This window comes from Marmota marmota, unplaced genomic scaffold (genome assembly GCF_001458135.2).
Source record: "Marmota marmota marmota unplaced genomic scaffold, marMar, whole genome shotgun sequence".
NCBI lineage: Eukaryota > Metazoa > Chordata > Mammalia > Rodentia > Sciuridae > Marmota > Marmota marmota.
In genome coordinates, this window is record NW_025999949.1 from 31,845,624 (window position 1) to 31,865,353 (window position 19,730).

The following is a 19,730-nucleotide window of genomic DNA, read 5'->3' on the forward strand; positions in this document are numbered from 1 at the left end:
TTGCCTATAAAAAATAATGTTAGCTGTATAAGTTCCAGCTTCTGACTGCAGCTGTGAAGTTTCTTTGAAGCTAAATTTTGCATGTGGAAATTTTGCATGCTTTCCTTCAGTTTGGGAGATATCATATAAACTATGTACCAATGGTAAAAAATGATTTTGGAGCAGTGATTTTTAGAGTCATTGGAGAATCTGGATAGGAATTTTTTCTTCGTCCTTTTAACCTCAGAAAAAGTACATGTGCACCAGCAAATTAGATTCTCTGTACTATTTTGGAAGGTTCACTGGTTTTTGAGTCCTTGATTTATTAGATTTGAAAGATATTTTGGAAATTAATTCATCTCCTACATAGTTTTAAAGATGAGAAACTGTAGGTTTATTAAAATATGTTTTCAGATTGGGTTCTGAGGTCAACAAAAGACCTGTGCCCTAGTCCCTGGGAATTATGAGTATGTTACCTTACAGGGCAAACGGAACATTGCAGATGTGATTGAGTTAAGAATATTGAGAAGGAAGATAATCTGGATTATTGTGGTGAGTTAAAATTGTCCTTAAAAATCTAAGAACCTTTCTTGTGAGTGGAAAATGAGAGGGATTTCGTAACTTCTGAGGACTGTCCAAGAGATGCAATATCACTAGTTTCAGTGATGGCGGAAAGAGGCCATGAACCCAGGAATGGCAATGGATTCCAAAAGGCAAAGATGTGATTCTCCATGGAATGCAAGTCAGTCTGATAACTTGACCTCTGCCTGTGAGGTCCAGGTGAGACGGGTGGCCTTCCAAACTGCGAAATAAGATGTGTGCTTTAATGCAAGTCACGTGGTGTGTAGGAATTCATTGTATCAGCAATAGAGAACTAATGTAGCTTCTCTGGGGAAAAGCACAGAGATTTGAGTACAGAGTACTAACTGAGAATCCATACTCATGAAGGAGAGGAGAGAACAAGGTTCCCCACAGGAGATGTGGACAGCAACCACATCCTTGTCAAGTCTCAGCCCATTCAGTGATGCATTCTGAGCAAATGTTGCCCATCAGTCAAGTCACTTTGAACTTAAACAATAGAGTATTTTACTGTTGTTTCTCCCCTTCACCAGATGCAGGCTTCTCTGATAAGGGCACACCTGGCTGGAGTTCTCTCCACGGGCAGGGAAGATCCTATAGGAGCAGACATCCAGACGTTCGCTCTCACACCTCCCCTCCAAAGCTGGGCATGAAGTACTGTCCTAAAGGGTGCCTGGGTGGCATCTCCGTGGCTACGGTAGCACACTTCCTTTGCTGTGGGATTCTATTCTTCCATTCCCATTTTTTATTTGTTGTTTTTAGATATACATGACAGTGGGGTTCATTTGACATATTATACATACATGGAGTGCAACTATTATAACTTTGATCCCTTATCAGGCCAGTAGCATAATGTGGTGCACAGTACGGATCCCTAGGTCTCTGTCTACTTCCACATCTGCTGACTTCCACACCTGTATTCATATATGAGCATAGGAAATTTATGTCCCATCTTCCTCCCTTCCCTTCATTCCCATTTGTCTAATCCAAATAACGTCTATGCATCTCCTCCTTCTCCTCCCTTGTTATGGGTTAGAATCCACATATCAGGGAGAATACCTGGACTTTCATTTTTTTTTGTGACAGGCTTATTTCACTTAGCATGATATTCTCCATTTCCATCTATTTACTGGAAAATACCATAATTTCATTCTTCTAAAAAGTAATATTCCATTGTATGTATACACCACAATTTCTTTATCCATTCATCTGTTAAAGGGCACCTAGGTTGGTTACATAGCTTGATTACTGTGAATTGAGCTGCTATAAATGTTGATGTGGCTGCTTCAGTGGAGTATGCTGATATTAAGTCCTTTGGGTATAAGCTGAAGAGTGGAATAACTGGGTCAAATGGTGCTTCCCTTCCAAGTTTTCTAAGGAATCTTCATACTGCTTTCCAGAGTGGTTGCACCAATTTGTAGTCCCACCAGCAATGTATGAATGAAACTTGTATTCTTGATAATTGCCATTCTGACTGGTGTGAGATGGAATCTCAGTGTAGTTTTAATTTGCATTTCTCTAATTGCTAAAGATATTGAACTTTTTTTCTTTTTCTTTTTACCATTTGTTTTTCTTCTTCTGTGGGGTGCCTGTTCAGTTCCTTTCACCCATTTATTGATTGGGTTGTTTTTTATGTATGTGAGTGTGTTAGGTTTTTTTACATCCTTTTTTCTCCCATTCTGTAGGCTCTCGGTTCAAGTTCTTGATTGTTTCCTTTGCCATGAAGAATTATTTTTTAGTTTGGTCCCATCCCATTTACTGATTCTTGATTTTACTTCTTGTGCTTTAGGAGTCTAGTTGAGGATATCAGTTCCTACGTCGACATGATGGAAAGTTAGGCCACCTTTTTCTTCTAGTAGGTACAGGGTCTCTGGTCTAACACCAAGGCCCTTGATCCACTTTGAGCCGAGTTTTGTGCAGGGTGAGAGACAGTGGTCCAATTTCAATCTACTACATATGGATTTCCAGTTTTCCCAGCACCGTTTGTTGAACAGGCTATCTCCTTATTTAAGAGTTATTCCCCTAGGGCTCCAGGGAGCCCTCTGCAGAGGATCAACTTTGAAGAGAAGTATTAATGAAATGAACTACAACTGTGCCACTCCATTTGGTATCAGGCCTCAAAGAATATTTATTGCCAATCTTCTAGTCTATCAACTCTAGTTCCCTCTCTCAGCAAGGTCCTGTGCTGTCCTTGATGAAATACCTAGAAACACGATCTGTACTCAAGTTACTGAGGAGCATGGTGAGCCTGTTCCCCATGTCCTCTGCAGACTGGAGTTGCTATGCCTCTCTATTCACAGTCAATGAATGGCAAAGAAGCACCCAAGTGGACTGCTTAGGCTCTACACACCTACTCTAGTCTGCTTTGTGGGACACTGGCCTCATCTCCTCCTGTTGACCAGGGTCAGCTTCTTTTGCTGAGGTGGCCCTCCTTTTCTTGCCTGCATATCCTTAGGAAAAGGAATCGGATAAGTAGGTGACAAGCACAGCTTTTAATTCAAGGAAACTCATACCATGACCCATGCTTTCTTTGTGATTCAGGAGCTCTAACTCAATAGCCTGGAATGGCAGAGAGGGGAAGCACACCTTTCCCCAGTGGTCAGTGGAGGTCGTGGTAAGTGAGGCCACACTTGCTTTCATTACTGGGTTCTTGACCCCGCATATCTTTCCTACTGAAAACAGCACCACACACAGGTCTCTGATGCATTCTGGAGGGTGGTAGCCCATCCTCACAGGATGATGCTTTGTGTCTTCCGCAAACTGTCTCAGAGCTTTATCAGGCCAGGAGCTTCTGCATAATGTGGTACACAGTACGGATCCCTAGGTCTCTGGGGATCCACACCTTCTTTGCTGAAACGTGAACTCCCTGCTCTCTTTTAATCAGAGATCCCATGCTGGTGGATCGAATTCTTGGTGAGGTACTACCTGAGTTCTACAGGCATGAAAGAGCAATCCATGCACAGGGTACTAGTCTATTCCTTTGAGAATGAACCACTGGCCTTTCTAGGATGGCCCAGTAGAGTGGACTTGACATCAAGTGGTCGTTCAGTCTTTTTTTAGGAATGGGGCCATACTGAGGCTAACCCTTGGCCTCTGATACTGGCACTTTGGATATTTGGCTGTAGATGTAGCTACATCAGCCTTGGGGAAAAAGATTCATGATATTGGGTCAGTGAGTAGCTTCCATTTTTGCCAGTGCAGATATATAATTAAGATGCTTTTTCATGCACTCACTGGCATAGATAGAGGCTGGCTGCTGCCAACTAGCCAATTATTTTGTCTGTTTCCTTGGTACCTTTGCTGTGGTGGATGCTTTCTGATGAACACTGACATGTGATACAAAGTGTTCTTCCACTTGTCTATCATATACCTTTACCAGTCTTGCAATTGTTTCCATCCAAGCCCTTGACTAGCTGTCCAGATCATTCTCCAGAGCTGATGAATATATTCTAACCTTGGACCATTTCATTTTCCACTCAAATTGGATGACATGGTGCTGCGCCTAAAGCTTTACCCATTGGGAAGACTATTCATTACCACTGTTGTACAAGACCACCCCTGGGTGAGACTGTAATGCAGCCAGCTCCCAGAGCTGGCCTGCAGCCGCATACTGAGTAGTGCATCTGGTCATCAAGCTCAGGGTTTCTCTCTTCATTTGTGTCCCATTTGTATGTTCTGATTTCTTGCTGAATCCTTGCTATCTGCCCTGTTTGTGTTTACCAATTTTATTCATATTCTCAAATAACCAACTTAAGACTGTTGACTTTTATCTCTTTTTAACTCCTTTTTAAGCTTTCACTCATTTGTATTGATTCTTTGGGGTTTAATTTTTCTTCTTTTGTGGATATTTCTTAAGTTATAATCTTATATCATTGATTTATACTTTTCATCTTTCTGCTATAGATATTTTAAAGCTATAAATATCAATTCCAAATACCGAGTTAGCAAAATTTCTACAAGTTTCGTGTTTTTAATATTTTTATCTGTTCTATTGATCATTAAAAAAGAAATGTTAAAGTTTCTGTATTTTGGACAGAAATATGTTGTGCTATTTCTCTCAATTTTTGCTATATGAAACATTTTGAAATTATATTATTAGTATAGTACACATGACACTCTTGACCAACATAATCTTTAACACTGTTAACCAAACCCTTTTGACAATATTCCTTTTAAAAGTAAATTTTGGTGACTATTATAGCTATGCCCTCTTTTTCACTCTTCTGGTTTTTATGATATACATTTTCCATTCCTCTTATTGTCAACCTGTCTTATCTTTATATATAAAACTTTTCTTGCTAAGAATCTGTAACTGGGTCTTACTTTGAGTCCAATCTTAAAATTTTACCTTTTAATAAGAGTTTTTTTAGTCTTTTTTAAAAATAATTATCAATGCGTTTGGGCCTAATTCTATCATAATCACCACTTGTTCCTATTTATTCGGTTCCCATTTTGTTTTTCTGCTTCTCCATCCCTTCCCTGTGTTTTATTAGTTGTTTGTTAATATTTCTTTTTTATCTCTTTGTCTTACTGGTTATATATCTTAATTTTCTTAATAGTTGCTCTAGGTGGTACAACATGTATCTTTCTTCACATAAAATCAAACTATCTCATGTAAAATGCAAGATTCTCAAACTAGTACATTCTCATGTTGGTCTCTTCTCCAGAGTCAGGAAAAGGCTGAGGGGCCAGGGTATAGATGTGATGCTGAGTGAAAGCCTCCTTCAGTGTGTGTCCTGGGCATACTGCCACCCTGCACTAGTCTCAGCTCCTCCCGACTATGTGTACCCTATTGTCAAATATTTCATTTCTTCATATGCTGCAGATTCGCGATACATTATTTTAATTCTAGCTTTAACATTTCTTAGGGTTGGGGTATAGCTCAGTGGTAGAGCCTTTGTCTAGCATGCACAAGGCCACAGGTTCAACTCCCAGTGCCACACACACACACACACACACACACACCGTGATTAGAAAATAATAAGATTCTTTAAAGGAATTTTGTGTCAGGGGTTTGGGGGGTATTGGCCCTTTTTACTTTGAATTTCCTTTTTTACTTCTCTATTTTTCATATGGCATCACTATCCTCACACAAAATAACTTTAAAGCATTCTTTATTTTAGTTCAACTGTGAAAAAAATTCCTTATCTTTCATATAGATGACAATGTCTTCCTTTTTAAAGAATAATTGTGTAGATAAACCTTAGATTGAGGATTTTTTTTCTTTCAGTTCTTTGAAGATGTTGCAGTTGGACTGGGCTATATAGATTATGAATCTTTATTGGATTTGTTGACCATTTTGATTCTGCAAGTTGATGTCTTCCAAAAAAATTAGGGAGAATTATGGGTAGCTCCCCGACTGCGGTGCCTTTCCTTGTAGTATCTCAATTACAAGAATTGCGTCACTGAGATTGCCTCGAAGGTCCGGAGCTGGAGCCTGCTCTGTTCCACCCCTTCTCTCTGCTTGTACCTTTGGTTGGGTGATATGGGTCGAACTTGTCTTCAGGCTCAGTGACTTTTTCCTCTGCCACATCCAGAAGGTTTGAAACCCATGAAATGACATTTTATCTTTCACAGCTAATGGTTTATTTCATCTGTTTTATTATTTTTGTCTCTTTTTGGCTTTATGCTTTTATTTCTTGAAGTGTTGGGGATTGATTCTGGGCCTTCAGCATGCTAGGCAAGTGCTCTACCATGGACTACATCCCAGCCCTAGTTCTGTCTCTGCTGAAATTTTCTGTCTCTTCTCAAATGCCAATATTTGTCAATTAAGTGTGTTTTTTTTCCTACCTGTTTTAAAACCACAGTATGATAATCCCAACTTGGAGACCAACATGAGGCCAGCTTCTGTTGACTGATCTCTGTCTTGACAATGAGACATTGTGTTCCTGGTTTTCAATCCTGCATGAGGACAATCTGGGCAAGGCACAGTTGGGCATGAAGCTGTTCAGCTCACCCCAGGAGAGGGCATGCTCCTTCCCTCAGGCCACTGCATGTTGCTTTGAGTAGTGGAGCTGAGCCTGGATCATCACAGGCTCCTGGGGTGGCAGGGAACAGTCCAGGTGGAGCCTTGCTGTTCCCCAGAAGAGAGGATGGCGGCTAAGACTGAGGTGTTAGCAGAGAGAAACAATAGAGTTTGTGATTAATTTTAGAGTTGGGTGAGTGTGAGGCAGAAATGAGGACACTCTGAATGAAAGCTGCCATACTGTGGGACAGAGAAGTTGCAAAGTGAAAAGGGTAGAGAGACTGGGGAAGGGTCACTGCAAGGTTCCCCAGCTGACCCTGCCTCTGCAGGGCTGGTCCTATGGCCAGCACTACCTGAGCTTCCTCCAGGCATAAGCACCGGCCTTGGCAGATAGCAGGTGCAAAATAATTGCCTATTGAACAGCACAAATAGGCCGGATTTAAAATGACTTTCAGAGACTGCCGTAGGATTCCCTGAGCTCCTTTTGACTGGACACATTTACACATAGGCTGCTGTAAATAAAAGATGTAAAATTATTTCAGGGGCAGCAGAGACAACAGAGCTGCTGATTTTAATATCCTGTCAAAGAAGCTGCCTCCCGGTGAAGCTCTGTCTTGCTCTCCTTAATTCTATGAGAAGAAGAGCAATGCTGACCTTGACAAAGACTCACCCCGAGTTCTAAACCATCAAAATGTTCAAATCCCTCTCCCTCGTGCAGACCATAATCCCTTTCAGTAAGTAGAAAATAGGTCTCAGCATTTTCTTTACTCAAACTGCAGTATATGTTTCTGGACTTACAGATCATAACTCTGCAATGACTTGTCCCTTATGCGTGACATGTGGGGAGATTAGCACAAAGAAGAACTGACCAAAGTGCTTGCAGAGAGACACATGCATTCTTAGCAAGACAGGGGTTATTGGGGCTGTGTTTTCAGAGTCCAGAGATCAGTGAGGCAGGTGAAAACTGACCCAGTGTGCAAGGTTTGGGACCACTGGACAGCTTTCAGGTTCGCCCTCAACCTTCCCCCAAGGGACCAGCCCCCTGGTCCCCGGGGCTGGCTCTCTGTGAATTCTTCAGTCACAGCATTTTCTGTCATTTCCGTTCCCAAATATTACCAATCACCCAAGGAGGGGAAGGTCCTGGGCCCAGGAAAAACCTTCTTTAAGGAAAGCAAACAGGTACTCTGAAAGGCGGCCCCTCTCTCGTGCGGTGAAATCCAGCCCTCCGAAGCCTCTACCACTGCCGGCCACAGTTCTTCTCCTCCTTGCCCTCGGGAGGAGTTACCTCTATTGATTCTGTTGATTCTCTGGATTGGTGATGATTGTTGAAAATAATCATTCACAGATCTGAAACATTTCTATGAGAATTTACTAAAGGATCAGTCTTAACCAGAAAATGAACATAAAACGTCACAGACAACTCGAAATCTGTTGTTGTTGTTGTTGTTGTTGTTGTTTTAAGCTGTGGCTAAGGGGCTAGACTTCTTACCATTCACAGATTCCCTCTCATGGTAGATGTCATACAATACCCTCTTCACAGAGCCCAGGTCTCTAAAATCATGAGATCCTAGATCTCCCAGAAGGAGCCACAGAGTGGCCTGATCTACCTCTGCACCCAGCAGAAGGATTAGTCAGCTTTTTGCTGCTGTGACCAAAGAACCTGACAAGACCAACCTGGGGAGGAAAAGTTCATTTTAAGCTCATGGTTCCCGAGGTTTGATCCATGGTCTGTCTGGCAGGTCCATCCCTCTGGGCCTGAGGTAAGTGAGAGTACCGTGGCCAAAATGCACAGAGGAGCTCTGCCCCATTCAAGGCAGCCATCATAGGGGCAGGGCACAGGCACCCTTCCAGGGCATGCCATCAGTGACCCACTTGGTGGGCTGATAGGTCACAGCTCTCACAATCCAATCATTTCACCTCTGAATAGTCCTATATTAATACAGGAACCTTGAGGAGACGCCTCATTTCTAAACCCTAACACTTTCTGAGTCTCGGCTCTTTCCTGAAATTTTGTTTTTACTTGAGGAGCCCAGGCAAGCTGTGTACCAAAGTTAGATTCCATCTTATATAAGTATTTCCAGAAATAGCCAATAGGAATCCGGGAGCTCTCACAGATGCTGATGGGATGGGCATTAGCAAATATACATGTCCATGAGGGTGAACTCCAGAACTCTGAGTGGCTCCCGAGATGTCACCATCACTTCTCCCAGGGAACTCCCCTTGACTGAAAGCTCTACGAAGCAGTTGATGTCCACTAGCTGAGGACCACAAGAAACCCCCCTCCATTCAACAATGTTTATGATTTGGGGATAACACACATCACGGTGAACTGGGGGACACCAAGCAAGAGGGTGTCATGAAGAGTTTGTTATAGGATTTGGGCTCATCTGGGGAAAAGTTCAAAGAAGTTAGCATTTTCCCTGTTTTGGATTATTGTCAACAGTGGGGAAAATACCACTTTTGGTGTTATTTTCCCCACTGTTGACAATAAGTGACAATACCACATCTTGGACAGCAATGATCTCTATCTGCGAGGCAAGTCAGAGTTAATTCCTCCTGTTTCTTGATTGTAGGATATATTGTTGAAACAATTTGGCAAAAAAAATGACTGTGTGCTTGCACAGATTTCTCTGATCTGCTCAACACAGACACGGACCAACTGTAACACAAGGAATTGCCAGAAACGAAATGGTTATCAAGCTATGTGGTAGATTCTACAGCCAGGAGCCTAGATTACCAAACCCAGAAGGGCATATGTGTCTCATAGTCTAGCTGGGTATGTTCTAAATGACCAGATGGGTTTTTCTTTTATTTTTGCCACGGACTCTACTACTTGGCTGGTCATATTTATACAGCTACAGCAAGGTCTCATTCTAGGACAACCCCCCTCCCACCTGGGTAGCTCAAAGAACATGAGAGGCTGTGGGATTGCTCATCATGGCTGTGGTTGCAAGCCCCTGGAAAGCTGTTGTGCATAAAACTTTTGCTAGAATCAAGGATGAGTTTTGAATCTCTTCATTCCAACAGGACTATTCCTACCATGGGAACTGGGGCTCAAACTGAACATTGAAATGGTGCAGCTACCCAGAGGGCAGTTATACCAGCCCTCAACATGGTCATCTTCTCCAGGGAGTCTCTCCTACAGTCCTGGAGGTTGCAGTCTGTAAGCCCATAAACACTTCTTTAAACATTCACATCCATCATGCAGTTCCAATCACAGATCTTCTTTGTCTGAACAAAATCAGTGCATAACCAGACACCTTCTGCCACCTGTTTAGAGAGACGAGAATGCACGAGACAATATATTTCCTGTTTAAAGAAAGGAAGAAGCACAGATTTTTTGAGCACATACTTTGGGCCACCTACTGAGTGAAACACTTAGCATTCATCTGTTCAAATTCTCCAAACAACTTTATGAGGTTCAAATGCTCAGATGGCAGAGAAGAGTGGGAAAAGTAAACCCTGGTATTCATGTCTGTTTAGTAAATTAGGCTTCCTCCCTTGGAGGCAGCACTCACAATACCTTTGAGGAACCAACCTTCCCCTGTCCATGGGATTCTTATGGAGTTTATCTCACTCTACTTCCAGGGGTGGGAGTATGCCTGAAACCTGGACAGAGTGGCCAGTTTCATGTAGCAGATGGGATCCAAATTGGTTTAATCTGACTGAGTCCCAGAAATGTCTCTGAAACAAGAAAATAGTGAGAAACCATCTTCCTTGTGGAATTTGAGAGAACAAGGATATTGCAAATGTGAAGACATCAGAGGCTTTATCTGAGAAGTTCTGCTGGAGATGCCCACTGAGGGAGGAAGTGTGGTGCTGAGACTGAGGAAGATGTAGCTGAATATGAGTCCAGCTGGCTTGAAGTCAGTTTCCATTTAACTTCTCTATTGGGCAACCCACTGAAGCATTTCCTGTTCTCCCCTTGGCAATGCGGGTTGGAGTGTTCATGTCAGTGGGTGGGGACAGAGTGGCTCATCAAGGTAAAATTTCTTGCCTCAGATCAAAGTTAGTATTAGGACAAGTAAATTCTGGCTGAGTCAGTTGAACTCCGAGGTCCATACTCCGCCCATGCTGTGTGACACTGTAAGGGAGTGTGAGAGCAGGCACGGACAGATTTCATGAAAAAGGAGAGGAAGGATTGTCACTGCTTTGATAGACTGTAGCCAATAGAATGTCCTTCAGCATTTTTTTATTGTGATATCCTGTCCTTGATAATCACAGCTGCATTTGTCTCCCTTTGTGGCAGGGATGGCATTCTAGGACAAATCCAAGGGTCATCAACAAGATTGTGGGGTGCTGTATTTATCATGTTTTTTTTTTTAACCACTGGATTTTCAAATGGTCAAGTTCATTGAAAACCAATTTTCTTTAAATTTTAATTCAGCCCAAATGAGGGGGCAACGTCTTGATCACAGACTCACACACTCAGTTCCTCCCATGAGTGTGTCTGACTTTTTACCTCCAGTGTTTAGCATAGTGGCTGACATGCACAATAGTCTCAGTAAGTGTTTGTTAAGTGATTGAATGGATTGATTAATTTTACCAAGGGCATGACCTCCACACACCTGACTCTCATCCATTTGCTATCAATTTTCCCAGAGTTCACATAGTGCCAACTGCTCCCACTGATGAATGGTCTCACTTCTCCTTCCACTGTAGATCACAGGACACCTGTCTTCTTGGAATGGACTGTCCAGTTTGCTAGCAGCCCAGGTTTGCATTGCCCCTACAATAACAAGGGTAGATTGCTTCCCTAAAAGGCTGTGGATAACAGTATGCTGTCCCTTCATGATGCAAACAGGGAAACCGACTTAAAATATAAATAATTACCTGAGAGCAAGGTAATTTGGAACCATTTCAAATAATAGCTGATGAGCCATTATTCCTCCCTATCATCAATGCATCTAAAACAGGCTCTCCTATCACCTTGTTCAACCTCCATCATAAAATTAATTACCTCTGGATAGACCCCATTTAATTGCTCATAAAATTGATCTTACTTTTCAGATTTTATGGCAACTAGAATGTCATCAACAAAAGTGCCTAGAATAAATGGGGTTCTCATTATCTACTTCGAAATAAAATAAAATAAACCCATGATGGATGTCAGAGCCTTCGGTACCCAAGCTTCTGGAATGTAATGGGAATGTGGAAAAACTCACAGCACCCCTAAATATCTTCTTAGGAAACATCTCAAAGTTTCTCAATTTTTTTTTCAAAAGACATTTCCAAAAAGTAATAGAATATATATTTTGATTTGATTAGAACAGCAACAGCATTTCTTTTTGAAAAAGTACAGAAACATTGCTGCTGCCCTTCATCCACTTGTTTATTCTTTATTCCATCTGAAGGCAGTTTGGTTATGGAAAGAGCACACAATTTGGTGTTAGAAGAACCTGAATTCCAGTCTTGTTTGCTCACATAATAACCACCTACTTCAGAAAAAAAAATGGTTTTCTTTGCATTATGTAAGTTTATCTTTAGTAAATTAATCACAATGACATTTATTTCATAGGCTCTTTTTAGGTTTAAATGGGATGATGGATACGAGACACCTGATGAAGTCCCTGCTCCAAAGACACTTGTCAGTGTTGGATGCGATTATGTTCCTACTGCTGGTATCAATAAATCAACCAGGAAACAAACATGCTTGACCTGAGTTGGCACAATGGGAAGGTAACAGGTTTGGGTAGATTAATATTTGGGTCCCAGCTATGATTTAGAGTGTATATATTCTGGGCCAGTTACTTAATCTCTCATGCTCTACACCCTCAGATGTAAATGGGACTTAAAGCATTTAACTTACAGGCCCAGATGGGATGGCGGATGAGAGGAGCTCAGAGCAGAGCTTGCTGCAAAAGTCCCCGTGTATAGTAAGCCCAGTCTCCATCCCCACGCTTCTCCTGTTCCCATTCTGAGTGGAGGGGCTGAGACTCTTAATGTGCATTTACTGTTTACTTGGAGAGGCTGGAGAGCTGAATTGAGGGCGGGATTCTTGTGGGAGGAGAATGTTCACTGATGCATTGAGCTGAGGGAGTCCAGGTTGAGATGACTGTTCCACCCTCGGGTGAGCCCTGGCCCAGATGGCTAGTTCAGACACATAGCCTGCTCCCAGTTGTCCTTTGCTCTGAAGCCTCATGCCTCGCTACTCAGCTCCTCAAACCACATGCTTCTGTTGCAGAAACTGACTTCTGTTCCTCTAAGATCACCTTCTCTCCTAGCATCAGACTTTGACCATGTGGCTCCACCCGTCTGGAGCACTTAGACACCTCTGCCACATCAACGTTCTCTTACTTACATATTCCTCCTCCGCTCACCATCTAGAGGACAGGGCATGTCACCTCTGGAAGCTTCACTACTGCCAGGTGTAGGTGAGATGCTCTTCATTGTCAGCATGCCATTCCCTGCCCTGGATGCTTACTGCCCTGCCTTACAAGAGCCTGTTTGTTGAGTTATACTTTCTTATTCATTCCTAAGTTCAGTGCCAGCTCCAGTAACAATGTGTGGAACTTCTGGAAGGAATATAAGCCTATGGGAAGCTCATAGGTACAAGAAAACAGCCAACTGGAGAGCCAAGAAGTCAGAGAGGCTGAAACGAAGTAGAGCAGAAAGAACAACAGAGTGGGCAGAGGGAGAGAATAGATAGGATTGGACACTCACTGCCTTGATGACTAAGTTCCTCATGTGAAGGTGCTTGAACAGGGGCTGGGAAGGAAGAAAAAGTGGTCATATTGGCATTATCCCTGAGTTAATACAGCATGTACACAGCACAGAATATTTTATCTGGAGCATTGATCACACTGTAAAGATGGTTCAATGACAAAGTGAGTTTGAAAACCTCAGGTGAAGCCAAGTTAACGACAGTCTTACCAGACTTCTCACACTCTTGGTAATGCTAATATCAATTTCTAAATCCCAGCCATTTACCAAACAACATGAGCATGTAATCTTTTCTTCTCCTTTTTCCCCCCAATGGATAATTTCATTGAGTTAGTATCCCACAAGGCATTGGCTTAGAAAATATAGTTCTACACTATTCTTAGTGGTCTATAATATTTTTATGACTTCTGTCATCCCCTGTGTTTATTTATAGCTTGCCTTATTTTTAGAAAAGATTTAAAGCAATCAGTACATGAAGAATTATTATGGTTTAGCTTCACTTTGGATTTTTTTACGCCAAATGTTCTGCTTGACTTGGAATTAAAATCTTTCCTTCTTGGATTTTCTTGTTCCTCTCTGGCAGAAGGGCATCTGTAAGATCTTAGCAAGGTAGCCTGTGATAGTGGAAGGTGAATCTGGTCCAGGAGTTTATGACCTAGGATACAGCCTGTGACCCCTTCAGCTTCTAGGACAGGGCCTAGGAGGAGAATAGATGTGATATGGAGACTGGAAGAACAATTTGAGTCTAAGTCTACTGGGGAACAGTAACCTGACCTTGGCAAACTTGCTTAACCTTAAGGAGTCTTAACTTTATTGTATGCAAAAATCTAAAATAATATCCACATAAAATGTTGTTGAGACAATTAGATAAATGATGTTTCTGGGCTCCCTAGCACCGAACAGCAGCCCAGTAACTATACTGCTTATGATCATGATATTTGTAAAGGCACAGTATGCCTGTGTAGATAGCACCCCAGAACTCTTAAGAAATACTTAGCAAAGTCTTACTACTAGTGATTGGCAGAGGACCACCTTGAATGCCGTGGTTGGCTGGTTGTAGACACTCAGCAAGTATTAATCCTGGTGAAGCAAGTGTGTATTTTGGGTCAGGTAGACGTCCATACTGCAAGGGGAGGGTAGCTATGACCATGGGCTTGCTGCTGTTGCTATATATAGATGGAGCTGGTTCTCCACGCCCACCTGAAGCTGTGAGTGCTTTTGGTGGCAGTGTTTTGTTGTTTTGTTTTTGTGTTTATAATTGCAGAGTTTAAGGAAGTTAAGTGACTTTTTTTTTTTTTACTATAGGGAAATGGCTTGAGTTTTATTTTATTTTTTTTTTATTGGTTGTTCAAAACATTACAAAGCTCATGACATATCATCTTCCATACATTTGATTCAAGTGGGTTATGTACTCCCATTTTTTACCCCAAATACAAGTTGCAGAATCAGATGGGGTAGAGAGGGAAAATGAGAGGGAAGGGGAGGGGGGATAGTAGGGGATAGGAAAGGTAGCAGAAGTGACTTTCTCAACATTGTTTTCCAGTACATATCACGCCTTTATCCAAGATGGCTATTGCTCTAGAATGCTGGCTGTAAGCAGGGTTCAGAGGCATGCGTCTATGCAAAGGCTAACCTCCTTTGGGCCTCCCTCCCCAGGGAGTCAATGTCCCTGGGACTCCAGCAGCTCTATTTTTTCTAACCTAAAAATACCAATAAATTTATCATTCCCTTCTCCAGAGTTAGGAGTAGACCAGGGCCATGACACGGTTGTCCTCTGTGGTTCATCAGCGGCCAACATCCACTGCATGATTTCCTTTCCTCAGAGTGATGTGAAGATGATTTCCTCCCCAGAAAACCACCTGATTTCCTGACACTTCTACAAGGGCAGGAAAAATAAACACACGCAAACACGTGATCCTCTAGAATGCATTCAAAAGTAATGATTTGTGTTTCCTTCCAGTAATGATGTTTGCTCAGTTAGGAAGTGATACTGTTGACAAAGAAAATGACGGCTTTGCACACACCCCACACCAGGCAGAGTCTCAACATTAACTCAGTGCAGGGGCAGGAAGCCGCTCACCAAGTGTTGGGAAGAGAAAATGAACTGAGAGGTTAGGGAGGCGGGAGGCTTAGAGGGGTGCCAAAGAGACACATGTCCTTACAGAGATGAAATCACATCACATGTGGTTTTTCCCTCACATCTGAGGGGCAGACATCGAAAACTGATGTGCTTAGAGACCAGAGAAAGGCAGGAGGGTGATCCACCGTGGCACTGTGTGAGATTGAAGGGCTTGGAATGGTGTTGCTACCTTACAGGAAAGCTGAACATTTTGTATTTGGGGATAAAGCTAGGTTTTTTTTTTTTTTTTTCTTTTTCTTTTTGTGTAGTAATGGGAATTGAACCCAGGGCCTCATCTACACTAGGTGACTACTACTCTGCTACATTCTCAGCCCTGGATTTTTGAAATCTAATCAAAACTGCTTCATTTTTGCTGCCGTCATTCCTTCTTAGGCGTGTCTAGTGCTGCCAACCTGCCCTGACCCTGGGTGAACACTCACAGTCCCCTGACTTCTTTGCTTCTTCTTAGATGACAGCAGGTTTGAAATCTCAGCTGAAAATGTCCAGGGGCTGAGGGAGAGACCTTGGAAAGCTGAACTAGAGTTCTTTCAGTTTCAGCTCCCTCCTCTGAAAACATAGGAGTTCCCAGTTTTCTTTTCAGGTAAGTTTGCTGCTAACCTGTTGAAGTCTGGCCATTTGGGTATGGGAAAAAGTGGGACAGGACCTCAAACCCTTCCGAGCGAATACCCTCTGCGTCATCCTTTAGACACGTTCTAGGAGAAGAATTAAGGATTGTGGTGGGACTGGGCTGGCATCGTGAGGTTTGTCTGTTGCCTTACATACACCAAGGCCAGCCTGATTCACCTTCTGAATAGGACTGAGTTTTAAGCCAGCAACTGCCCATTTGAAATGAAAACGGATCGGATAATCCTCCTCATTTTTCTATCTGGCATTTCTCTCTCCAGACTCTTTAAAAATTTTTCTGATCCCACTGAACAGGAGACAGAGGTGAGCAAGAAACTTCTTCCGGGAGCTGTCCTGAGGGAGTCACTTTGGGCCAGGACCCCAGACCTGCCTTTCTCCAGGTTGTGGTACTCTGAGGAGTCTTCCAGGTGAGTCCTCCCAGCTCCTGCTGAGACCCTGCTGCAGCTCCCAGCGGAGGCCTCTCTTGCTCTTCTCTCCCCAGTCACCCCAGGCTCCTGCCTTAACAGTCCACAGACAGCCAGGGCTGGGCTTTTCCACCCTAGCAGTCCACCCTTTGGGTAGTAGTGCTCTAAAATGACCCAGGCTGTCCTCCTGCCTCACCTGGTCCTGCTGCCCTTCATGTCTGATGGACTCTCAGGAGTGGCCTCCGTCCTGCGGCCCAGGGTCTCTGTAGTTTCCCAGGCGTGGGTCAGCCTCCCTGCCTGGTTTGTGCCTCAGCTGCAGAGCCACACGACAACCTTCACAGCAGTGTCAAAGCTTCTAAGAGGTGCCCACTCTCACACTCTCATCAGTCTCAAGGTCCCCTCTGCAGAATCCTCCTGGACCACACTCTCCTTGTCCTTTCTATCCTGCTTTGTGCCACCACCCATGTAACCAGTTATTTTTTCACGTGTTCTGTCTCCAGTGCACTTTGGAATTTGGCACCTATTGAATTCATGCCCCATGAAGCATGAAGAGTGCTGTTTAAATATCCCATTTTGTGCATATAGTCCCACTTAAACTCCACATGTGTCCTGTGAGCTGTATTCATTCTTACTTCATAAGGGACACACCTGATTTTCAGAGAGGTGAACAGGGCCACATCTAGGATAAGCCAGAACCTGAGAGGGGAAGGACTCTGTTTTGCCATTTCTGCATCACTGAACATGCAACAGTGCCTGGCACATGGCATGTACCTGAGGGCATTTTCTGTATGAACAAATGATCTCATGGATTTACACATCAATTGCATTTTAGTCTCTGTGGAGCCTCTCAGTTCTGTCACTGCTGATATTTGGAACCAGGAAGGTCCTGATTGTGGGACCTGCCCAGTGCATTGTAGGATACTTAGAAGCCTTCCTGATCTCTGCCAGCAGCAGCCCTCTCCTCCTTGTGGCACTCAGAGGGGTCTCCAGGTATTGCTAAAGGTCACCTTGTCCAGGTTGAGAACTCCAGTTCTACATTGGCATTTTCTCATGTGTGCTGTAGACCATGAGAGGTAGGAAAATATTTTAAAGTGGACTATTGGCCTGATTATCCTTACAGAAAAGGGTTACCACTGAAATGAAAATGTAATTTTACTACTTATGCAATACATAGAGCTTGAGGAAATGACGCTCTTGGGCAACTAACATCTGGAAAAGACAATTTTTAGATTCATTTTTTACAACATCTGGATCTGAACCTCAGGATTTCAGCAATATCGAAAATTTATTTTATTCCTTTTAACCTTAATTTCTATGTATAGAGTGACCTGGTTTTCTACTGTGCGAGGGAAGCTTCCTTCCACTGGCAGAGAATTTCTTCTTGTCCTCTGACTCACTCCTGTCACACCTCCTTCTCAGTCTTGACTGTATTTCTCAGATTCCTTGGAGTTGGGCAGATCCCTGGGACTCAACTCGATTCACATATTAAATCATACTTCTGAGGAAGAGGGAAGTAAACATGGTATTTCTAAACTCTCTATTTCCAAAATTTAGATATTTTAAAATAATATGTAAATAGAACAATACAGAATATAACCTTTGGAATTTCCTTGTTTCATACAGATTAGCTCTCTAGAAATTCACCCACCCTGTTGCTTGTCCCTTTACATTACTGAGTAGTGTTCCATGATGTGAATGTGCCGGATTGTTAACTGTTCACCTGCTAAAGGACAGCCAGGCTGATTCCAGTTTTCAGTTAAGACAAATGAATCCATTATACATATTTGGGTATGGGTTTCTGGTGACCATCAGTTTTTACTCCTCTGGGATAAATGCACAGGATGCAATTGCCCAGGCTTGCGATAGTTTCAACAGGTTTTAGAAAGTGACTCACTTCATACCCTGGTTGGGGAGAAGCTGTCAAATTGTTTTAGGGTGGAGGTGTCATGTTACATTCCCAAACAGGGTATGAAGCGAGTCACTTTCTTTGCAGCCTCACTAGCATTTATCACTATTTTTCTTGATTAATTTTACCCCATCCTGCTAGACATGTAGCCATATCACATTGTTGTTTTAATTGGCATTTTTGGACTGGCTAATGATGTGGAATATTGTTTCCTACGTTCTCTCTAATCTGTGAGTCCTCTTTAGTGAAGTGTCTCTTCGTTTTTTAAACTGTTGAGTTTACACTGTTTTTCATATTTCCTAAATACCACTCTTTTGCCACATAGAAAGTGTGCAATGATATTTCCTCCCCAGTTTGCAGGGCGTGTTTTCCTCTTTTTACATGAACATAACAAACTTTAAAAAAAAATTAATGAGATACAGTTTGTCAATTTTTTAAGCCTAAATCATCATGATTTGCTCCTGTGTATGTATCTAAAAGTTTTATAGTTTTGTGTTTTATATTTTAGTCTGTGATCAACTTTGAGTCAATTGTTTTATAAGGTGTGCTATTTAGGTTGAGGTACATTTGCCCAAATTCTCTTGCACCATGTGTTTAAAAATCTGTCTTTTACTCTTTTTAATTTTTTTTTTTAAATAACCTTGTTCAGCAGGTATAGTTGGCCTGGGTTTTCTGTCAATTTAATAATATCACAGAGTTCTCTTTTCTAGAGCTACCTAGTAATTCATTTCTATTCATATAATTGAGCCCATTCAGTGAAACATTTTCTATAATTCTATATTTTGGTTTCCATTGACATTTTAAAATGTTGACTCCTTTGCTGATGTTTTTCGTTTGTTTCAAAATAATTTATAATTTTCTTTTGAAGCATTTTTTAATGACTACTTTAAATTTCTGTCAAATAACTCCAACATCTGATTTATCCTGGAATGGCATCAGTTAATTCTGATTCACATCAGTCTTTCAGGTTGGGAATTTCTTGGGTTTTGGTATTATAGGTTATTTTCTATCGTTCCCTTTTTTTTTCTATTTTGTTAGAATAGTGTTGCTGTCATTGTTACTATTTGTTTTGTTAGAAACTCAAATCCTTTATTTTGCAGGACTTCTCCCAGCTTAGGATTGAATGCAGGCTTTGGTTTACCCCGTTGCCTATGGCCCCATGGTAGTTAATTCCACAACTTTGCTGGGTTATTTTGCTGCTCCTGGATAGTGCTCTCCAAGATTGTGGAGGGTTTCTTTGTCCAGCTGCTGGGTGTCTTACATTGACAAAGGATATAGTGAGATACTCCTACCAGAGCCCCGGGGTTTGCTGGCATCTCTGTATAGGGAAGGAGACTCTTGGAGCCAGGGGACTAAGAGACTTCCTAGCCCTGACCCAGGCTTTATTGATTTTTCTCTTGTCTTTGTACCTGACCCTCTCAGAATCTTCCAGTGCAAGAAGGACATCTCAGGCCCAATGAGGAAGAAGAG